This window comes from Zalophus californianus, chromosome 1 (assembly GCF_009762305.2).
Source record: "Zalophus californianus isolate mZalCal1 chromosome 1, mZalCal1.pri.v2, whole genome shotgun sequence".
Lineage (NCBI taxonomy): Eukaryota > Metazoa > Chordata > Mammalia > Carnivora > Otariidae > Zalophus > Zalophus californianus.
This window is the reverse complement of record NC_045595.1, coordinates 135,902,022-135,922,399: the sequence shown is the minus strand read 5'-3', so window position 1 is coordinate 135,922,399 and position 20,378 is coordinate 135,902,022. Positions and strand designations below refer to the sequence as shown.

The 20,378-nt window shown below is 38.2% G+C and overlaps 1 protein-coding gene across 8 annotated transcripts in view; it reads right to left on the bottom strand.

Annotated features, from left to right (window-relative positions):
* MAP3K13 (mitogen-activated protein kinase kinase kinase 13) overlaps positions 1-19,900 on the bottom strand; it is a 135,110-nt gene extending 115,210 nt beyond the window's left edge. Inside the window, exons 1-4 of one of the 8 annotated variants that reach the window (XM_027584107.1) lie at positions 19,758-19,900; positions 11,896-11,945; positions 8,927-9,077; positions 5,933-5,993 (exon numbers count right to left, since the gene is read on the bottom strand). The gene's annotated coding sequence lies outside the window, so the exon portion shown is untranslated. Of the gene's footprint in view, positions 1-5,932; positions 5,994-8,926; positions 9,078-11,895; positions 11,946-17,116; positions 17,213-19,757 lie in introns of those variants that run through there. The other 7 variants (XM_027584102.1, XM_027584108.1, XM_027584100.1 and 4 more) reach the window with 7 other exon arrangements.
* Between the last annotated feature and the right edge of the window lie 478 nt (positions 19,901-20,378).

The following is a 20,378-nucleotide window of genomic DNA, read 5'->3' as shown; positions in this document are numbered from 1 at the left end:
GTATATTATAAACCATGGCTGGGTCACTTTCAAGCTATGTCACTTGGGCGAATTGTGTGAGATTATCTGTCAAATGGAGATGAGGATAGCGATGATAGTAGTAATTGTAATACCTTCCTATATTGTTATTGTAAGGGTTAAACAAGACAAGGCCTGGCAGCCCAAAGCACAATGCCTGGCTCACAAATGTTTGCTAATATTTTAATAAATCTAGTCAATCACTAAACCCAACTGATTTTAAATATCATTCAAGTTTATTAATTCTTAATAATTCTCGCAGCCTTTGCCTGAGGTAGTTTTCATGTCTCACCTGGACTGTAATGGCCTCCTTATCTCCCTACTTCTTCTCTCTTTCCCCTTCAGTTCATTGAGTAGTGATCTTTCCTAAACACAGTCTGATTATTTCAATTCTCTCATGAAAATCTTCTGATGGCTGTCCATCACATAGAGCGATGTTTCCCAAACATCACGCATTCCCATACCTCTTCCCAAGTGTTGCAAATGGTTCCTGTGCCTGCACTGTTTGCCCCATCTTTCTTCCTAAAGAATTCACTTATTCCTTGTAATTTATCTTAGTCTGTCTGCAATAAGGATGCTACCTCATGTAAAATGCAGATTTTATTCCAGACCCTTAACTTGTACTTAAAAGTTTTTTGTTGATATAATTTACATACATGAAATGCACAGATTTCAAGTGTTCAATCTAATGAATGCTGACAATTCTATACATCCATGTAACTACCAACCAAATCAAGATTTAGAACATTTCTAGGACTCTAGAAAGTTCCCTAATGGCCCTTCCCAATAAATAAAATATCCTCTTCCCCTTCCCCCGCCAAAAGTTTTGACAAAAAATTTTTTTCAGGGTCACAGAACAACCATATTTCTTCCCATTGATATTAAAAGCACTTTGCATGATTTCAGCTTGCATGATCATTTTTATGGTCCCACATTGCAAAGTTAGGATGATCTGTACTTTAAATATTTCATTTTACTTTTTTGGCATTGTAGTTGTATCTCTGTATGTGTATGTGTGCATGTACCTGTATGTGTTAGTGGCTACTCTAAAGAAGTCAACAAACTACGGTACCTGGGCCAAATCTAGCAGGCCTGCTTGTATAAGTAACACTTTATTAGAATACATCCCTGCTAATTGATTTAGATACTGTCTATGTGCCTGCTTTTGTGCTACAAAGGCAGAGTTAGTTGCTACAGAGACCATATGGCCCACAAAGCCTAAAATATTTATTATCTGGTCCTTTACAAAAAAAATTTCCCAACCACTTGCTCTAAAGCACTGGTTCTTAAATTTTAGCATGTATCAGAATCACAGGTTGTGCCACACCCCCAGAGTTTGTAACTCAGTTAGGTCTATGGTGGAGCCAAGAGAATTTCATCTCTAACAAGTTCCCAGGTGATGGTGATGCTGCTGGTCTGCTGACCACACTTTGAGAACCAGTTTTAGAGACGACATTATATAATGTTAACATATTACAGTCTACCTCATATCATAATACTTCATTCCCACCCTTTGTACTCTTGTTGTTATATATTTTACTTCTTTATATGCTCTTAATCCTACTGTACATTATTTTTGCTTTGAACAGGGCATAGCCTTTTTTTGTAAATTAACACACAGCAAAATTGACTTTTATAGTGTACAGTTCTACAAGTTTTAACTTATGTATGGACTCTTGTAACTGTGACCACAATAACTGCTTCTGTTAAAGGATCTAGTAGAAAAGTACAGCATCAAAGTATTAAAAAAGAATCAAAAGGAAATGCTAGAAATAAATGCAAAAATTAAAAAATTCCTTTGATGGACGTAAAGGTCATGCCATTGAGTGAAGGTAATTTCTGTACTGGGTTGTAAAATTTTCATGTTTTCTGTCTTTTTATTTAGTCAGTGAACCAGCACTATTAACATCTACCTATAGGTCGGTGATTTCCAATTTGCTATTTATTGCTACTAATGTGCATCTTGCTTTCTCAAAGCAGCCATATAAGCCATTTTCATGTTTTTCATGTCTCTTCCTATGAACCTTATTATCTAATTATTTTCAGGATAATAGATTATGTAGGCAGCCTTTTTCAATTTAAGATTTTATTTTTAAGTAATCTCTACACCCAACATGGGGCTCAAACTCACAACCCTAAGATCAAGAGTCAAATGCTCCACCGACTGAGCCAACCCGGTACCCCTCAATTTTTAATTAGTAACTTTTTATGGTCTCCCTTTGATGAACTTGTTTGCTAGTGTATGATCCCCCTGTTCTAAGCAAACTTTAGTGAGAAAAGCTTGTAGTTTCCTAGACATTTGGCAGCCATTGTCCTTCCCACCCCCATTATCTTATTAAATTGTGAAAGCTATAAGGACAATGGAAAGACAGCCTTCAGTAGCTCTGAAACCTTCCATTCTGATTATAATAAAGGCTCAGGCTGCTAGAAAAGAGATCGTTTTTTTCAGCTCCCGGGTCCAGGTCAATAAGCAGTAGAGTTAAATAAGCATCTGTCCAATTGACCCCCGCTGCCCCAGGTGCCTTCTGTGGTACTTCTCATCCTTCTGTTTATCCTATCTTAATACAGACTAAAAAATGGTTTTCAATATCTAATGTAAAATTCTTTTTATTGTCATCCACACTGTTATTCTGCCTCTACCGATTTGCCCAGGTATCTCTCTTGCCTGTTTTTCTTTGATGAAGTGTGTCATAAAGTACTATGAGGGCTGTGTTTACTTTATGTTGCATTTACTGAGAAGCACAAAAAAGGTCGTTCCATACTTTCCAGGTGTTCCGTAATTGTCTCTGATGTCTATAAAACATCCTGTGTAAATCGTTTCTGCTAAGTTTGTATTGCAAATACATTTTTAAATGGATTTTACCAGGATCCATCACACCATTTTGCTATGGAAACACTGGTATATGTCACACAATATGACATTCAAAATTTATTCCTTAAATTCCAGAATAATGCTCAAAGGAATCTATTTTATTATCTGGTTATCATTCCATTTGTTGTCCTGTGAAGAAGGCAGATTGCGATATTATCATCTCATTTTCCAGATGAGGAAGTCTCCACATGGACAGAGATGATTAAACGAGACAGCACATGAAAAAATATCTGTGACAGAGCCTGTTATGTATGTAGGTGTGTGTGTACATATAGAGACACACAAAAATTATGTGTATATATATATATATATATATATTTGCAATGAGGGGGAGAACATATTTTCTCTTCAAAAGAATATATTTACTTACCAAAAAGCAAATTAGTGGCAGATCTAAAACTAAAACTGTTTAACTTCTAGTCTAGTCTTTCTGGTAAACACTATTCAGATGACACAGATGACATTTCTATATCTGGTTATTATTAGCTTTCCACATTCAGGACAAACTACTATCTATTACAGTAGTTCATTTTTAAAAACATAATCCAGAGATATTATAGGGACACTTCCTTAAACTTTCTGTTCTTTATACATTTCTACTGCCATTACATACTATTTTGACTTCTTGAGATCTCTTTCCCTAACAGGGAAAGTCTTGGGCCAAATTTTGGTTGAGGTGAAGTTTGGCTTTGTTTTCGTTCTACCATCTCTTCTGATTCTTCTCCTACTTCTTATGTGAAAGCCCATATTCCACGAAAATCAGTTCATGGGAAGCAACAGCAGGTAAAGGAATCTGATTAGGACAGTGAAGTATGAGTCAGAGACCAGAAACGCCACAGAAAAAAAGACTTTGAAACAATTAGCAACTGGGAGGAGTTGAGTATCTGAATGAAGGTTAACAAGCTGGAGTTTGACAGACGGTAAGGAAGCAGGGCAGAGCAGACCAAACAAGTACATGGAACCAGTGCAGAGAAAATGCAAAATGCTTTGCACCTTCAATCACTCTTTATTCCTTTTACTATGGTAAATTCCAATCTAATGTGACACTGACATAGAATCCTACCAGTAGTAGTAATTCTAACAGTTGGCTGGCTGACCAATCAATTTGGAGTAAAGTGTGGTCACAGTTCTTTTGGCAGAGGGTTTCTTTATTCTGGTTGTTAAAATAGATGCAATTACATTAATTCATACTAAAGAGGGGGAAACTGGGGCACCTGGGTGGCTCAGATGGTTAAGTGTCTGCCTTCAGCTCAGGTCATGAACTCAGGGTTCTGGGATCAAGCCCCGCACCAGGCTCCCTGCTCGGCGCGGAGCCTGCTTCTCTCTTTCCTTCTACTGCTCCTCCTGCTTGTGCTCTCTTGCTCTCTCTGTCAAATAAATAAAAAAATCTTTAAAAAAATAAAGAGGGAGAAACTGATCTTTAATTTATTACAGCTCTCAAAAATAGTATGCTTTTAGGAGAGAACCAAAGCAACAACTTCTCCAAGTATATTCTTTGGCATACTGACTCCTGCAGTTTAGTTGAATGCTCCAAATGAAAAAAAGGATTCTGTGACAAAAACTTAGGGAAATGCTGCATGACCCTCTTACTAGAAACATTAACATATTAAAGGTTCTGAGAAGTCTTGCAGTAAATACATAAACTCATTTAATTTTATTTACTGTTATGTTTAGCGCTTTTAATGTCCTGTTCAAGAAATCTTTGCATACCCAAGACTGCAAAGATATTTTCCATTGTTTTTTTTCTTCTACCATTCTGGTTCTGATTGTTATGTTTAGATCTATGATCAATGTCTATTTAATTTTTGTATGGAGAGATAAAGATGTGACAATTCTTTTCGTACTTTCCCGTAAGAAAATCCATTTGATCCAGCAACATGTTTAAAAAGACTGTTTCTGGGGTGCCTGGGTGGCTCAGTCCGTTGAATGTCCAACTCTTGATTTCAGCTCAGGTCATGATCTCAGGGTCGAGAGATCGAACCCCGCGTTGGGGCTCCCAGCTCAGCGGGGAGTCGGGTTGAGACTCTCTCTCACCCTCTCCCTCAGTGGTCCTCACCCCCCATCTTCCTTCTCTCTCTCAAATAAATCTTCAAAAAAAAGACTCCCTGGGGCACCTGGGTGGCTCAGTCATTAAGCGTCTGCCTTTGGCTCAGGTCATGATCCCAGGGTCCTGGGATCGAGCCCCGCATCGGGCTCCCTGCTCAGCGGGAAGCCTGCTTCTCCCTCTCCCACTCCCCCTGCTTGTGTTCCCTCTCTCGCTTGTGTCTCTCTCTGTCAAATAAATAAAATCTTAAAAAAAAGTAAAATAAAAATAAAAAAGGATTCCCTTTCCCATTGAATTAACTTGCCACCTTGATTAAAAATCAATTGACCTTACGTATGTGGGTCTATTTCTGGATGTGCTATTCTGCTCCACTGATAATTCATCTATTCTTAGGGCAATAGTTCATTGTTGATAATAGTTAATAGCTTTACAGTTAAATCTTAAAATCACGTACTATAAATCATCCAACTTGTTCCTTTTCAGGATTGTTTTAGCTATGCAATGTTCATTGCATTATCAGATACATTTTAGAATCGGCTTGACAATTTCTTCAAAAACACCTGCTGGAATTTTGATAGGTACTGCACTAGATCTATACATTTACTTAGGGAGAACTGGCATCTTAACAATTATGAGTTTTATAATCCATGATCATGTTTTGTTTTTTTTAAGATTTACTTTATTTATTTATTTATTTATTTATTTTACAATAGGCTCCATGCCCAATGTGGGGCTTGAACTCAGGACCCTGAGTCAAAATGTTATCTGCACACCCATAGTCGTAGCAGCATTATTCACAAGAGCCAAGAGGTGAAACAATCCAAATGTCCATCAATGGATGAATGGATAAACAAAGTGAGGTAATTAATGGAATATTATTCAGCCTTAAAAGTGAAGGAAATACTGTCATTTGCTACAACCAAGGTGAAACTTGAGGACTTTACACTAAGTGAAAGAAGCCAGTCACAAAAAAACAAACACTGTGTGATTCCACTTACATGAGGTATCTAAAGCAGTCAAACTCACAAAAACAGGAAGGAGAATGGTGGTTGCCAGGGTCTAGAGGGAGGAGGAAATGGGGAGTTGTTATTTAGTGGGTATAGAGTTTCAGATTGGAAGGTGAACAAGTTCTGGAGATCTGTTTCACAACAATGTTAATATACTTAATACTGTTGAACTGAACACTTAAAAATGGTTAAGATGGTGAATTTTATATGTTTATCACAATTCAAAATTTAAAAATTATTTTTAAAAACTTTAACACGAAGTTTATTATGAATTCTAAAAAAAAAAAACTATGCTGAAAACATTTTTAACCTATCAGACTGGCAAAAATCCAAAAGTCTGATAACTCAGTTGGCAAAGATATGGGAAACAGTACTTTTATTGATTGCTGGGGTAGTACAAATTGGTATAATCCCTACAGAAGTAACTAAGCAATATTTATGGCACCATTATCTCTCTGAATTTAATCAGAGATATACTGTATGCATGTATAAAATGATATATGCACAGGTTGTGAACTCCAGCATTGTTTACAACAGGAAGATACTGAAAACAACCAAAATGCCCATCACTAGGTGACTGGTTAAACAAATTACAGTATGTCCATACAATGGAATACTATGCAGCTCTTTAAAAATGAGGACACTCTCCACATACTTATATGAAAAGAGATTCAACATATATTACAAATTAAAAAATTAAGAACAGTAATGTATAACAGTATTAGTAAAAAGAGAAAAGTAAGAATCTGTGTATACATTTATGTTTCCTTGCATACACATCAAGAAACTCTGGAAGGACACATGGAAAAATAACAACAGTAGTTTGGGGTCTTGAATGGGAACTGAATGGATTGGGGACCGGCTGGGGTAGGAAGATGTTTCAATGCACACTTTTCTATGGGGCACCCGGGTGACACAGTTGGTTAAGCACTCAACTCTTGGTTTTGGCTCAGATTATGATCTCAGGATCATGAGGTCGAGTCCCACATCAGGCTCTGTGTTCAATGCGGAGTCAGCTTAAGCCTCTCTCTCCCTCTGCCCCTGCCCTCCCGTTTGTGTGCTTGTTCTTTCTCTCTCTCTCTCTCCTTCTTTCTCTCAAATAAATAAATAAACCCTTTTTTTTAAAAAAAATGCACTTTTCTATATATTTTGGTTTTGGAATCATGTGACTATATCACCTACTCAGAAAATAAAAACCTCCCATTCTTAAAAATAAATTTTAATGGCACCAACTGACATTAATATATTAATAAAATGAATATTTACCAAGTGTCACTATATGTCAACTAGGTACCATTTTGGACACTGGCAATATAGCACTGAACAAGACAAAGTTCTTGCCCCCTCACAGACCTTTATTCTAGTGAGAAAGAATATATATGTTGATTTTTATGAAAAATATACACACACATATACAAATAATTCTGAATATAAATAGTATATATATTGGACTATATATATCATGTGTTTGTGTGTGTATATATATGTGTTTTATATATATATTTAAAGATTTTATTTATTTATTTGACAGAGAGAGAGAGAGAGCAGAGGGAGAGGGAGAAGCAGGCGCCTGCTGAGCAGAGAGCCCAACATGGGGCTCGATCCTAGGACCCCTTGGACCATTACCTGAGCCGAAGGTAGCAGTTTAACCGACTGAACCACCCAGGCACCCCTAAATATATATTTTTTCATAAAGTGAATTAAATTGTGCAATACTGTTAAAACTCATTCAAGATAAAGGAAGAGTGATGTGGTGGAAGTGGGGTAGTAATGCCTCTGAAGAGGAGGCATTTGAGTAGAGATCTGAATGAAGAGAAGGAAGAAACAATACAGGGGAAGAGCTTTCCAGGCAGCAAAGACCCTGAGGCACAAGAAAGTTTGATGTATTCCAGAAGCAATAGAAACACTTATATAGCTGGAGCAATCTGTGTGAGGAGAACAATGGTAGACAATGATGTTAAACAGATGGTCAGAAGGCAGATCATGTGGGCTTTGCAGGGCAGGAGCAAGGATTTGGGTGTTAGAGGCAGCTATTAAAGGTTTTTAAAAATATCTGAAAGGGGCCCAGAAGCCTGGGAAGAAGGTGGAGTAGGAGGACCCTAAGCTCACCTTGTCCCACAGATACAACTAGATAATACTCACATCAGTATAAATAACCCAGGAAATGACCCAAAGACTGGTCGAATAAACTCCACAGCTAAATGTAAAGAAGAGGCCACATCAAAGATGGTAAGAAGGGTGGAGAGGACGTGGGAAGCTAAAGGGATCAGCAGGACTGTCTGTCGGAGGGAGGGACCCGCGAACTCAGAGAAGGGAGCAAAATAGACTATGACACTGGGAAGCCTGCATGGGGAAGATGAATCCTCATAAATTTGGCTTTGAAAACTAGAGGGGCCGAATTTTGTGAGTACTCACAACCAGCAGGACTTAAAGCCTGGAATTTTAAAAATCTTCATTCTGGGCAAGCCTGGAAAGTGATAGGAAACTGAGTCCCTGCCCTTAGAGAGACGACACAACAAACAGCCCCGGGAGATACAACATAGAAGCAGCAGTTTGAAAAATGCCTAGGGCATATGACAGGGAGAGTTATTTACTCATCTTAGAGACTGTCCTGGAGAATTAGGGACTTCAGGGAGAGCCCTGCAGGAACAAAAGAGCTGGCAGGTGCCATTTCCCTCACCCGCACCCCCCCCAACTTGCTTACAGCAAGACCCATCCCCCCCTTCAGTCAAGCTTGCCTCTGTCCAGGACTGCAGGTCCCCTCCCCAAGAAAACCCAAGCAAAGCCTTGCAAACACCATGTCTCCTGACTCATGCACTTTCCAGGGCCTCAGTCCTGGCAGCAGGAGCAATGGGTACCCCTTTCACAGAGGCCCTGCACACACTGTGTTAAAATTGCATGCCCCACACCTGAGTGTTTTATGGATCAGCCCAGCCAGCCCTGTCCCAGCAGTAGAGGCATGTCCCTTCTTCCCTGTGTCCAAACCTTGTGGGCACTGCAGCCCTGCCCTGGAGCATGTTGTGGATCTGCCTGCTACGATAGGCTTTTGGCTAGAGCCCACTCAAACCAGGGCCACAAGTTTGGCAGTGTGCAAGCAGCCCTGACAGGGGCCAGCATCATTCCAGACACTTCTGCCCTGGGGAGAGAGAAAGATAACCACACAAATGAGTCAGACTGTGGCCCCACAAGTGGGCTAGGGCAGATAGCTGGTCTGACTATAGGCCCCCTCCAAAACGAAAGCTTCTCAGGGGACAACACAGGGAAAGTGCCCTGCAGTTGGTGCTACTGCATCTCTGGCAAATGCCTGATCTAACTAACCTCAAGCCCAAGACAGCCCCAGATTGGCCCACTAACAACATAGGGATCAAACCCTGCCCACAACTGTCAGAGAACCATTGAAGATGACTGGACTGAAGGAAAAAGTGGCTCAGCCACAATAGCAGGGAGCATGCCACACACATAGGAGACACCCATGAAGCATCAGGTTCTGGTGAACAGGGGATATTTTACTGCAGGGCATACAGGACCTCTTCTTCATAAAGCCACTACTTTCGGGCACCTGGGTGGCTCAGATGGTTAAGCGTCTGCCTTCGGCTCAGGTCATGATCCCAGAGTCCTGGGATCGAGTCCCACATCGGGCTCCCTGCTCCTTGGGAGCCTGCTTCTCCCTCTGCCTCTCTCTCGCTCTCTCTCTCTCTGTGTCTCTCATGAATAAATAAATAAAATCTTAAAAAAAAAAAAAGCCACTACTTTCAAGAGCAGGAGACATAGCTGACTTTCCTAAAACACAGAAGCAGACACAGAGAGTTAGACAAAAATGAGAAGACAGAGGAATATGTCCCAAATGAAAGAACAGGACAAAGTCACAGCAAGAGAACTAAATGAAACAGAGTAAGTATTATGCCCGGTAAAGAATTTAAAGTAATGGTCATAAAGACACTCACTAGACTTGAGGGAAAAAAGTGGAGGCATCAGTGAGACCATTAACAAAGAGATTAAAAAAAAAAAACAATCAGAGATGAAGAATACAATAAATGAAATTAAAAATATACTAGATGGAATAAACAGCAGACTAGAGGAAGAAGAAGAATGAATCAGCGATCTGCAGGAAAGAGTAATGGAAAAGCTGAACAGATGAGAGAAAAAATAATGCAAAATGAGAGTAGATTTAGGGAAGTCAGCAACTCCATCAAGCATAATAACATTCGTATTATAGGGATACTGGAAGAAGAAGAGAAAGAAAAGGGGGCAGAAAATTTATTTGAAGAAATAATAGCTGAAAACTTGCCAAATCTATGGAAGGAAACAAATTCAGATCCAGAAGGCACAGAGATCCCCAACAAAATCAACCCAAAGAGGTCCACACCAAGACACATAGTAATTAAAGTGGCAAAAAGTAGTGATAAAGAGAGAATTTTAAAAGCAGCAAGAGAAAAGAAGACAGTTACATAAAAAGGGGGAAACTTGTAAGGCTATTAGCAGAAACACTGCAGGCCAGAAGAGAGTGGCATGATATATTCAATGTGCTGAAAGGAAGAAATCTGCAGCCAGGAATACTCTATCCAGCAAGACTATCATTCAGAATAGAAGTAGAAATAGAGTTTCTCAGACAAACAAAAGTTAAAAGAACTCATGACACCAAACCAGCCCTAGAAGAAATGTTAAAGGGGAATCTCTGAGTGGAAAGGAAAGACCATAAGTAAAAGTAAGAAGAGTAGGAAGCACAAAAGCAGTAAAAATAACTATATTTGTAAAAATCAGTCAAGGGACTCACAGAAAAAAAAAAAAGGATGTAAAGTATGACACTAGATACCTAAAATGTGGGAGGGAGAGGAGCGAAGAATGGGCTCAAACTTAAGTATCCATCAACTTAATATGGACTGTTATATGAAGATGATGTTATATACACATGTAATGGTAACCACAAATCAGTAATAGATATGCAAAAAATAAAGAGCAGGAAATCCAAGTATATCACTAAAGAAAGCCAACTTATCATGAGAGAAGAGAGCAAGAAAAGGAACAGAGAAGTACAAAAACAACCATAAAAAAGTGACAAAATCAAAATAAATACATACCTATAAATAATTACTTTCAATATAAATGGACTAAATGCTCTTATCAAAAGACACAGGGTGACAGAATGGATTAAAAAACAAGACCCATCTATATGCTGCCTACAAGAGACTCATTTCAGATTTACAGACACATGCAAATTGAAAGTAAGGGGATGGAGATACATTTATCATCATACAAATGGATGTGAAAAGAAAGTCAGGGTAGCAATACTTAAAGCAAACAAAATAGACTAAAAAAAGACTGCAACAAGAGATAAAGAAAGACACTATGTAATCATAAAGGAGACAATCCAACAAGAAGATATAACAATTGTAAGTATTTATGTACCCAATATGGGAGCACCCAAATACATAAAACAGTTAATAACAAACATAAAGGAACTAATCAATAGCAATACAATAACAGTAGGGGACTCTAACACCCCACTTACATCAATAGACAGATCATCCAAACAGAAATCAACAAGAAAATAGGCTTTGAATGACCCACTGGACCAGATGGATTTAACAAATATATTCAGAATATTCCATCCCAAAACAGCAGAATACACATTTTTTTCAAGTGCACATGGAACATTCTCTAGAATAGATCACACATTAGGCCACAAAACAAGTCTCAATAAATTGAAAAAGATTGAAGTCATACCATGCATTTTTCTGATGATAATGCTATAAAACTAGAAATCAACCACAAGAAAAAAATCTGGAAAGACCACAAGTACATGGAGATTAAATAACATGCTACTAAACAATGAATGGGTCACAAAGAAATCAAAGAATAAAAAATTACATGGAGACAAATGAAAATGAAAACACAACAGTCCAAAACCTTTGGGATGCAACAAAAGAGGGTAGTTTATAGTAATATAGGCCTACCTCAAGAAGCAAGAAAAATCTCAAACAACTGAACCTTACATCTAGAGGACCTAGAAAAAGAACAAACAAAATCCAAAATCAGCAGGAAGGAAATAATAAAGATTAGACCAGAAATAAATGAGAAACTAAAAAAATAATAGATCAATAAAACCAGGAGCTGTTTCTTTGAAAAGATCAATAAAATTGATAAACCTCTAGCCAGACTGAGAGAGAGAGAGAAGACTTAAAATCAGAAATGAAAGAGGGGAAACAACAACAGACATCACAGAAATACAAACAATTGTAAGAGAATATTATAAAAAAATTTATGACAATAAATTGGACAACCTAGAAGAAATGGATGAATTTCTAGAAATGTATAATCTACCAAAACTGAAGCAGAATTCTGGAAATAGAAAATTTGGAGAGACTGATTATCATCAATGAAATTGAATCAGTAAGCAAAAAACACCCAATAGACAACAGTCCAGGACCAGATGGCTACACAGTTGAATTCTACCAAACACTTAAAGAAGAGCTAATACCTGTTCTTCTCAAACTCTTCCAAAACATACAAGAGGAAGGAAAGCTTCCAAATTCATTCTATGAGGCCAGCATTACCCTGATACAAAACCAGATAATAAAGATATCACCAAAAAAGAGAACTACAGGCTCATATCTGTGATGAACATAGATGCAAAAATCATCAACAAAATATTAGCAACCTGAATCCAACAATACATTAAAAAGAAAATCATTCACCATGATCAAATGGGATTTTTTCCCCCAGATGCAAGGATGGTTTAATATTCATGAATCCATCAACATGATACATCACATCAAGAGAAAGGATAAAAACCATATGATCATTTGAATAGATGCAGAAGAAGCGTTTGACAAACTACAACACCCACTCATGAAAAAAACCTTCAATAAAGTAGGTTTAGAGGGAACATACCTCAATATATTAAAGGCTTATATGAAAAACCCATAGCTAACATCATCCTTAATGGGGAAAAACTGAGAGCTTTCCCCTAAGGTCAGGAACAAGACATGGATGTTCACTCTTACCACTTTTATTCAACATAGTACTGGAAGTCCTAGCCACAGCAATCAGACAAGAAAAAGGAATAAAAGTCATCCAAATTGGTAAGGAAGAAGTAAAACTTTCACTATTTGCAGATGACATGACACTATATGTAGGAAACCTGAAAGACTCCACCAAATTACTAGAACTGAGAAATGAATTCACTAAGGTCACAGGATAAATACAAAATCAATGTACAGAAATCTGCTGCATTTCTATACACTAATAATGAAGCTGCAGAAAGAGAAATTGAGAAAACAGTCCCATTTACAATTGCACCAAAAATAATAAAATACCTAAGAATAAACTTAACCAAAGAGGTGAAAGACCTATACTCTGAAAACTGTAAAACATTGATGAAAGAAATGGCAAGACATTTCATACTCATGGATTGGAAGAACAGTTATTGTTAAAATGTCTATACTACCCAAAGCAATCTACAGATTTAATGCAATCCCTACCAATAGCAATTTTCACAAAACTAGAACAAACAATCCTAAAATTTGTATGGAACCACAAAAGACCCCCAACAGCCAAAGCAATCTTCAAGAAGAAACAAAATTGGAGATATCACAATTCCAGACTTCAAGTTATATTACAAAGCTGTAGTAATCAAAACAGTATGGTACTGGCACAAAAATAGACCTATAGTTCAATAGAACAGAGTAAAGAACCCAGAAATAACCCATGATTATATGGTCAATGAATCTTCAACAAAGCAGGAAAGACTATCCAACGGGAAAAAGCCAGTGTCTTCAACAAATGGTGTTGGGAAAATGGGACAGCTACATACAAAAGAATGAAACTGGACCATTCTCTTATACTATACACAAAAATAAACTCAAAATGGATCAAAGACCTAAATATGAGACTTGAAACCATAAAAATCCCAGAAGAGAGCTCATGCAGTAATTTCTCTGACATCAGCCATAACAACATCTTTCTAGATATGTCTCCTGAGGCAAGGGTAACAAAAGCAAAAATAAACTATTGGGACTACATCAAAATAAAAATCTTCTGTACAACAAAGAAAACAATCAACAAAACTAAAAGACAACCTACTGAATGGGAAAAGATATTTGCAAGTGACATTTCCAATAAAGGGTTAGTATCCAAAATATATGAAAAATTTACACAACTCAACACCAAAAAACCAAAGAATTAAAAAATAGGCAGAAGACATGAACAGATATTTCTCCAAAGAAAACATACAGATGGCCAACAGACACATGAAAACACACTGAACATCACTTATCATCAGGGAAATGCAAATCAAAACCATAATGAGGTATCATCTGTTAGAATGGCTAAAATCAAAAACTCAAGAAACAAGTGTTGGTGAGGATGTAGAGAAAAAGGAACCCCTGTGCAGTGTGGATGAGAATACAAACTGGTACAGACACCGTGTAAGACAGTACAGAGGTTCCTCAAAAAATTAAAAATAGAACTATCATATGATCCAATAATTGCACTCCTGGGTATTTACCCAAAGAATATAAAAACACTAATTTGAAGGGATAGACACATCCCTATGTTTTTTATCTATCTATCTATCTAATTATTCAGCCATAAAAAAGAATGAAATCTTACCATTTACAATAACATGGATGGATCTAGAGAGTACAATAAGGCAAAATAAGCCAGTCAGAGAAAAAGAAATACCATACGATTTCACTCATATGTGGGATTTAAGAAACAAAACAAATGAACAAAGAAAAAGTAGACAAACTAAAAACAGACTCTTAACTATAGTGAACAAACAAATGGTTACCAGAGAGGAGGTAGGTGGCGGATGGGTGAAATAGGTGAAGGGAATTAAGAGTACACTTATGATGAGCACTGAGTACTGTATGGAATTCCTGAATCAACTATATTGTACACCTGGAACTAATATAACACTATGTCAACTACACTGGACTTAAAAAAAAAAAGGAAAGGAAGGAGAAGAAGCAGCCTTCCCAACCCCACTCCCATGACAGGAGGGGGGCATGACTCAGCAGACACCTGGGGGTGAGGACAGCACCACCTGTGGCTCAGGGTTTGTTTGAGGTCCCAAGTCCCTTCAATCTGGAAGCAATGAACCGAGGTTTCATCTGTGGCATTGTGTCCCTTCCTAGTGCCCAAAGGGCTTTCACCCAGACCTCAGGCTTGGAAAGAATCCTAACTATATAATGTGACAATTAGAAATGGAAAAACATACCGTAAGAAACGTTTTTTTTTTTTTAAGATTTTATTTATTTATTTGACAGAGAGAGAGAGAGAGAGACACAGTGAGAGAGGGAACACAAGCAGGGGGAGTGGGAGAGGGAGAAGCAGGCCTCCCGCTGAGCAGGGAGCCCGACTCAGGGCTCGATCCCAGGACCCTGGGATCACGACCTGAGCCAAAGGCAGACATCTAACGACTAAGCCACCCAGGTGCTCCACCATAAGAAACTCTTAACCATTGGAAACAAACTGAGGGTTGCTGGAGGGGGCCGCGGATAGGGTAACTGGGTGATGGGCATTAAGGTGGGCATGTGATGTAATGAGCCCTGGGTGTTATATACAACTGATGACAATGAATTTTACCTCTGAAACTAATAATACACTATATGTTAATTAATTGAATTTAAATAAAAAATACATTTTAAAAAATAGGAAAACAAATTTAAAAATATCCAAAAGGGTCTTGATTTAAGAGTCAGCCAGTACACCCGTACGGCCTTCCAGGGGTTAAAAGAGTGAAATATTTCTAATTGCGTTAGGAAATAGCTGCTTCCCTGGTAACAGTGTCACCTGCCATGTTGGCTCCTTTCCTAAGACCCTTCTCCCCCAACTCTTGCCCCATAAACCAACAACCATAAATAACCTGGCCCAGGAGAGGTTGTTGAGTGGGAGGAGTTAATGAGCTCAGGAACGGAGAGTCACTGAGATTCAGCAAGCTAAAGGGTGAGTGAAGGTTTTACTTCATTATGGTCCTAGAACCCACTTAGGACACTATATCTTGGGCTTCTATCCCACCAAATGTCAGTCGGGGCCCAATTCCATCATCTGGGCTCCCGCTCAGTCCTGCAGGAATGTGAGGCAGGCTAGACAAACTGACTGTCCCTGAGATCAGAGGTGAAGGTAGAGGCAAGGGGAAACCCGGTGTACTTCTACGAAAACAATCCGTGTCCTCAGCACTCCTTGATCGATTTGAAAGGCTACTGGCTAGCAGCCAGCATTTATAACTTGTATATATCAATGACATCAAATTTTGTTTCTAGATTCAAAGTCACAAAATTATCCTACACCAGGAATTTTTTTTTAAATACATATGGCAAAAGATAAATAGAAAATACCAATTTCTCCAACACTAAATGCAACCTTAACATTCTCATAGCTGCACTCAATAAAGTCGATGTTTGGGTAACAATGTGTGTAGTTCCCGGACTGTTTACCTCAACATAGAACTGCAACAGCTGAGATACAACAATTCCAATTTCATATAGGAAATTTATTTTCAATGCCATTGTACTGGGAATTTAGTCTGGAAAATTAGTACACATGTCAAAATCTTAAAAACAGATTTCTTCAGAGTCGCACAAAATTCCTAAAGCTGCTTGCCATTTACGTCTATTTCACAAAGTTCCTCCTCTTTGAAAACCCATGATGCTGCTCTTAAATCTAGGCTCTCAACAGCTTATTACACTGTATTGGGTTCTACTTTATTCTGATTCCTTTCATTTCTTTGAACCACAAAACCTCCAGTTTAACTATCTGAAAGCATTACATATTTGCTACCATAAACTTGTAACATGAACCTAAACTAAACGAAAAGCCGCTGGAAAGAACATGAGGGAGAAATCTAAGCACTACCTAGAAATAATCTCTGGGCACCAGATACATATTTGCTCACTTTTATTTTCTGACCGTAAACATCCTCACTTAACCAAAGACAAGACATTAAAAACCATCTTATGCAAGCAGGACCTGTTTTAGCAGAACATTTGCTGAAAATTTCATGGTTTTCCTTTTCATTTTTAAAATAAAACTACTTGTGAAATGCTGAAACTTTCTTTTAAGTAGGTCTACTTACACAAGATTTAGCACCCGGCAGGACCTTAGTTTAATCTTAGATGGGAATTATTCCCACAATCTTTTTATATTCAAATATATTTTTAAAAAATTACTTACCCCACAGCAAGCTGAAATCTGGACAGACAGCATGAAACTACCAGCAGCCACCTATTTCCTCACAGACTAAACTTTGTTCCCTTCCTGTTTCTGGATCAGGTTCACTGATACACATTTACTGCGGCCTTGGAAGCTACCACCCAGCGGGAGTGAGGTGGGAGGGTCTGTTAATTTAACTACTGCTTGACCACCTGGCTTAGTTGTTAAGCGTTTGCCTTCGGCTCAGGTCATGATCCCAGAGTCCTGGGATCGAGCCCCACATCGGGGTCCCTGCTTGGCGGGAAGCCTGCTTCTCCCTCTCCCACTCCCCCTGCTTGTGTTCCCTCTCTCGCTGTGTCTCTCTCTGTCAAATAAATACATAAAATCTTAAAAAAAAAAAACTCATCATCTCTGATGGCTTTGGTTTCAGAGGACATTTCTTTACCATATGTACCTGGGGAAGAAAAACTAATATAGTCGTCCTCTGAGCTTCAAAAACCGTGCTTTCTCCCTTTCATAAAAGTTTGCTCTACTCCTCAGAACCTATACATTGTGCAGTCATGGCAAAAAGAGGCCAGAAAGTCGCTTCTCTACCACAGTCCCTGTCACCTCCACTCTCCCTCTTTTACCAGGTAGGGGAATAACACCGAGTTCTTGTTAAACTTAGTTCTCTTCTGACATTGAAACCACCTGCTTCCCTAAGAATAAAGTGAGAACTTGGATTCCAAAATCTGTTCTTTGCAAGATAAAATGTTATGCTGCTTCATCCCCTTCCACATCCCTAAGCTTCTTTCCCTTCTGAGCTACTATATTTCTGTAATTTGTAGCATTAGCCGTTGAAGCAGAAACCATTTATTATGCACTTACTGCACTAATCACTTTATAAACATTATCTCATTCTCTCCTAGGCAACATATTTGGGGATCATCTTCAATTCTTCTTAATCTGCTTCTCTATCCAATTAGCCCCTTCACTATCCTGGTGATCCTCTGCAATAAGAACAGTGGTGGGCAAGATAATGGTCCCCCAAAAAGATGTCCATTTTCTCATCACCAGAATCTGTGAATATGTTACTTTACACGGCAAATGGGACTTAGTCAATGCGGTTAAGGTTAAGACTTTGAGATGGGGAGATTATCCAGATGGGACCAATCTTTTCACATGAGCCTTTCCCAGCTGTGGCCAGAGAGAAGCAATGTGAGGACTGGACTTGCTTCTGCTGGTTCTGAAGGGGGAGGTAGGGGGCCGCTAGAAGTTGGAAAAGGCAGGAAAACAGACTCTCTTCTAGAGCCTCCAGAAAGGGATACAGCCTTGATGATACCTTGGTTTTCGCCTATTGAGATCTGTGTCGATTTCCGACCTCAGAACTGTAAGGTGATGAAAGTACATTGTTTTGTTCTTTTAGTCTGCTAAGTTTGTGATAATTTGTTATGACAGCAATAGAAAAATAATACAGGTACTTTAATTTCAAAATTAATTTCCTTTGAAAATATAATACCTAGAACTGAATACTACACTCCAAATGAGTTCTGATGAAGAAAAAAAAATTGTGGGACTATTAAATTCCTTAATCTGATGCTATAATTTTAAAAATTAATAAAGGCAACTGAAGATTTCAATTGTAACACATATTCTTAAGTTGGTGGACTTTTTGTCACACAAACTTCATCAAGCCAGCTGCCTGACTCTACCCTCATTTTCTTTCAACTAATTTTGGAGATGAAATGCAGAGCTTTATATTCACTTCATTTGAAGAATTTCTCCTTATTGGTTTTAGCCCATCCTTCCAAACTATTAAGATAATGTTGAATCATGCCTCTGTACTGTCATAGAAAGTATCCTTATGAAGCCTAACTTCATTTATTTAATTCCCATGTATTCATCAAATTATTAGTAAATAAATATTGAGCAGCAAGATCAAAGACAGAGTTCTGAAATGGAGAACAGTTTTGTTATTAGATACTTTCAGTTTGACATTGATCCATGTATCAAAACTCTTTAGTTACACAAGTTTGATCAGCTACAAAACCACTTACTCTCATAAACTTACTTTTTAAAAATTTCTCAAACATATCAAGAGAATAAAATGACTTAATAAAGATGTGTCCACAGCGTACTAGGACTCTACTGGAAAAGGAGATGTGGTTAGTTTGATATGAGCAAGGTTTTTTTTTTTTTGGTAGTTCAGTGTTGTCTCTTAATGATTAACATTTCTGTTTTTAAGAGTTTACAAACTATCAGTTAATTATTGTTTCCAGAAGTCTACCTGAAGTTAAAAGAAAGTTTATCCAATTGAGGGAAGTGACAACTTCTGTCTCAGAAGGCGAGACGTAAGTGGAGGGGAAAAAGGAGGAACACGACGAAAGAAGGTGTGGTGGAAGGAATGAGCATAGTGTGCCCTTGGGAGGGGATAAAAACTAGACTGGTCGGAGCGGTAGTGGTTATGGAGAGTAGTGTGAACTGGGGTTGAAACATATGTTGTAAAGTCTTAAAAAGGGGACTAGGCCTGCAACTTAATATATCACAAAAATAGAATTAAAAGATCTTAAAGCAAGAAAGTAAAATGAGTACTTTAATAACCTAACTGAAAAATGGGCAAACTATATGGAAGTTCACAGGAGAAAACATAACTGGCTCTTAAATATATGTAAAGATACTCCACCTTATTATAAGACAAATGCAAATTCAGGGCGCCTGGGTGGCTCAGTCGGTTAAGCGTCTGCCTTCGGCTCAGGTCATGATCCCAGGGTCCTGGCATGAGCCGGCATCGGGCTCCCTGCTCAGCGGAGAGCCTGCTTCGCTCTCTCCCACTCCCCCTGCTTGTGTTCCCTCTCGCTGTGTCTTCCTCTGTTAAATAAATAAATAAAATCTTAAAAAAAAGAGACAAATGCAAATTCAAAGTACAATGACATAATTTTAAGCTATACTTTAACCCATCAAATTGCAAACTTCAAAGCCTATTAAGACACAATGGTGAGGCTATGGGTAAATAATGGAAGATAAAATGGTGGGAACTCTCTAAAATGCAAACTGGCCATCAAATTATGAGTGCATATACCCTTTCACCCAGCAATAACGAAAAACATACACATGTAAAATGACATATATTCATGGATATTCACTATAGCACTGTTCGCAAAAGTAAAAGATGTCAATCGGTAGGGAACTGGCAAATCAAATTGCAGAACAGATATCCAATAGGATTCTGAAATTTTTAAAAAAGGCAACTTTGGTTACTGATAAAAAGTGATGAAACTATACCAAGTTAAAAAAAGATAGCAGT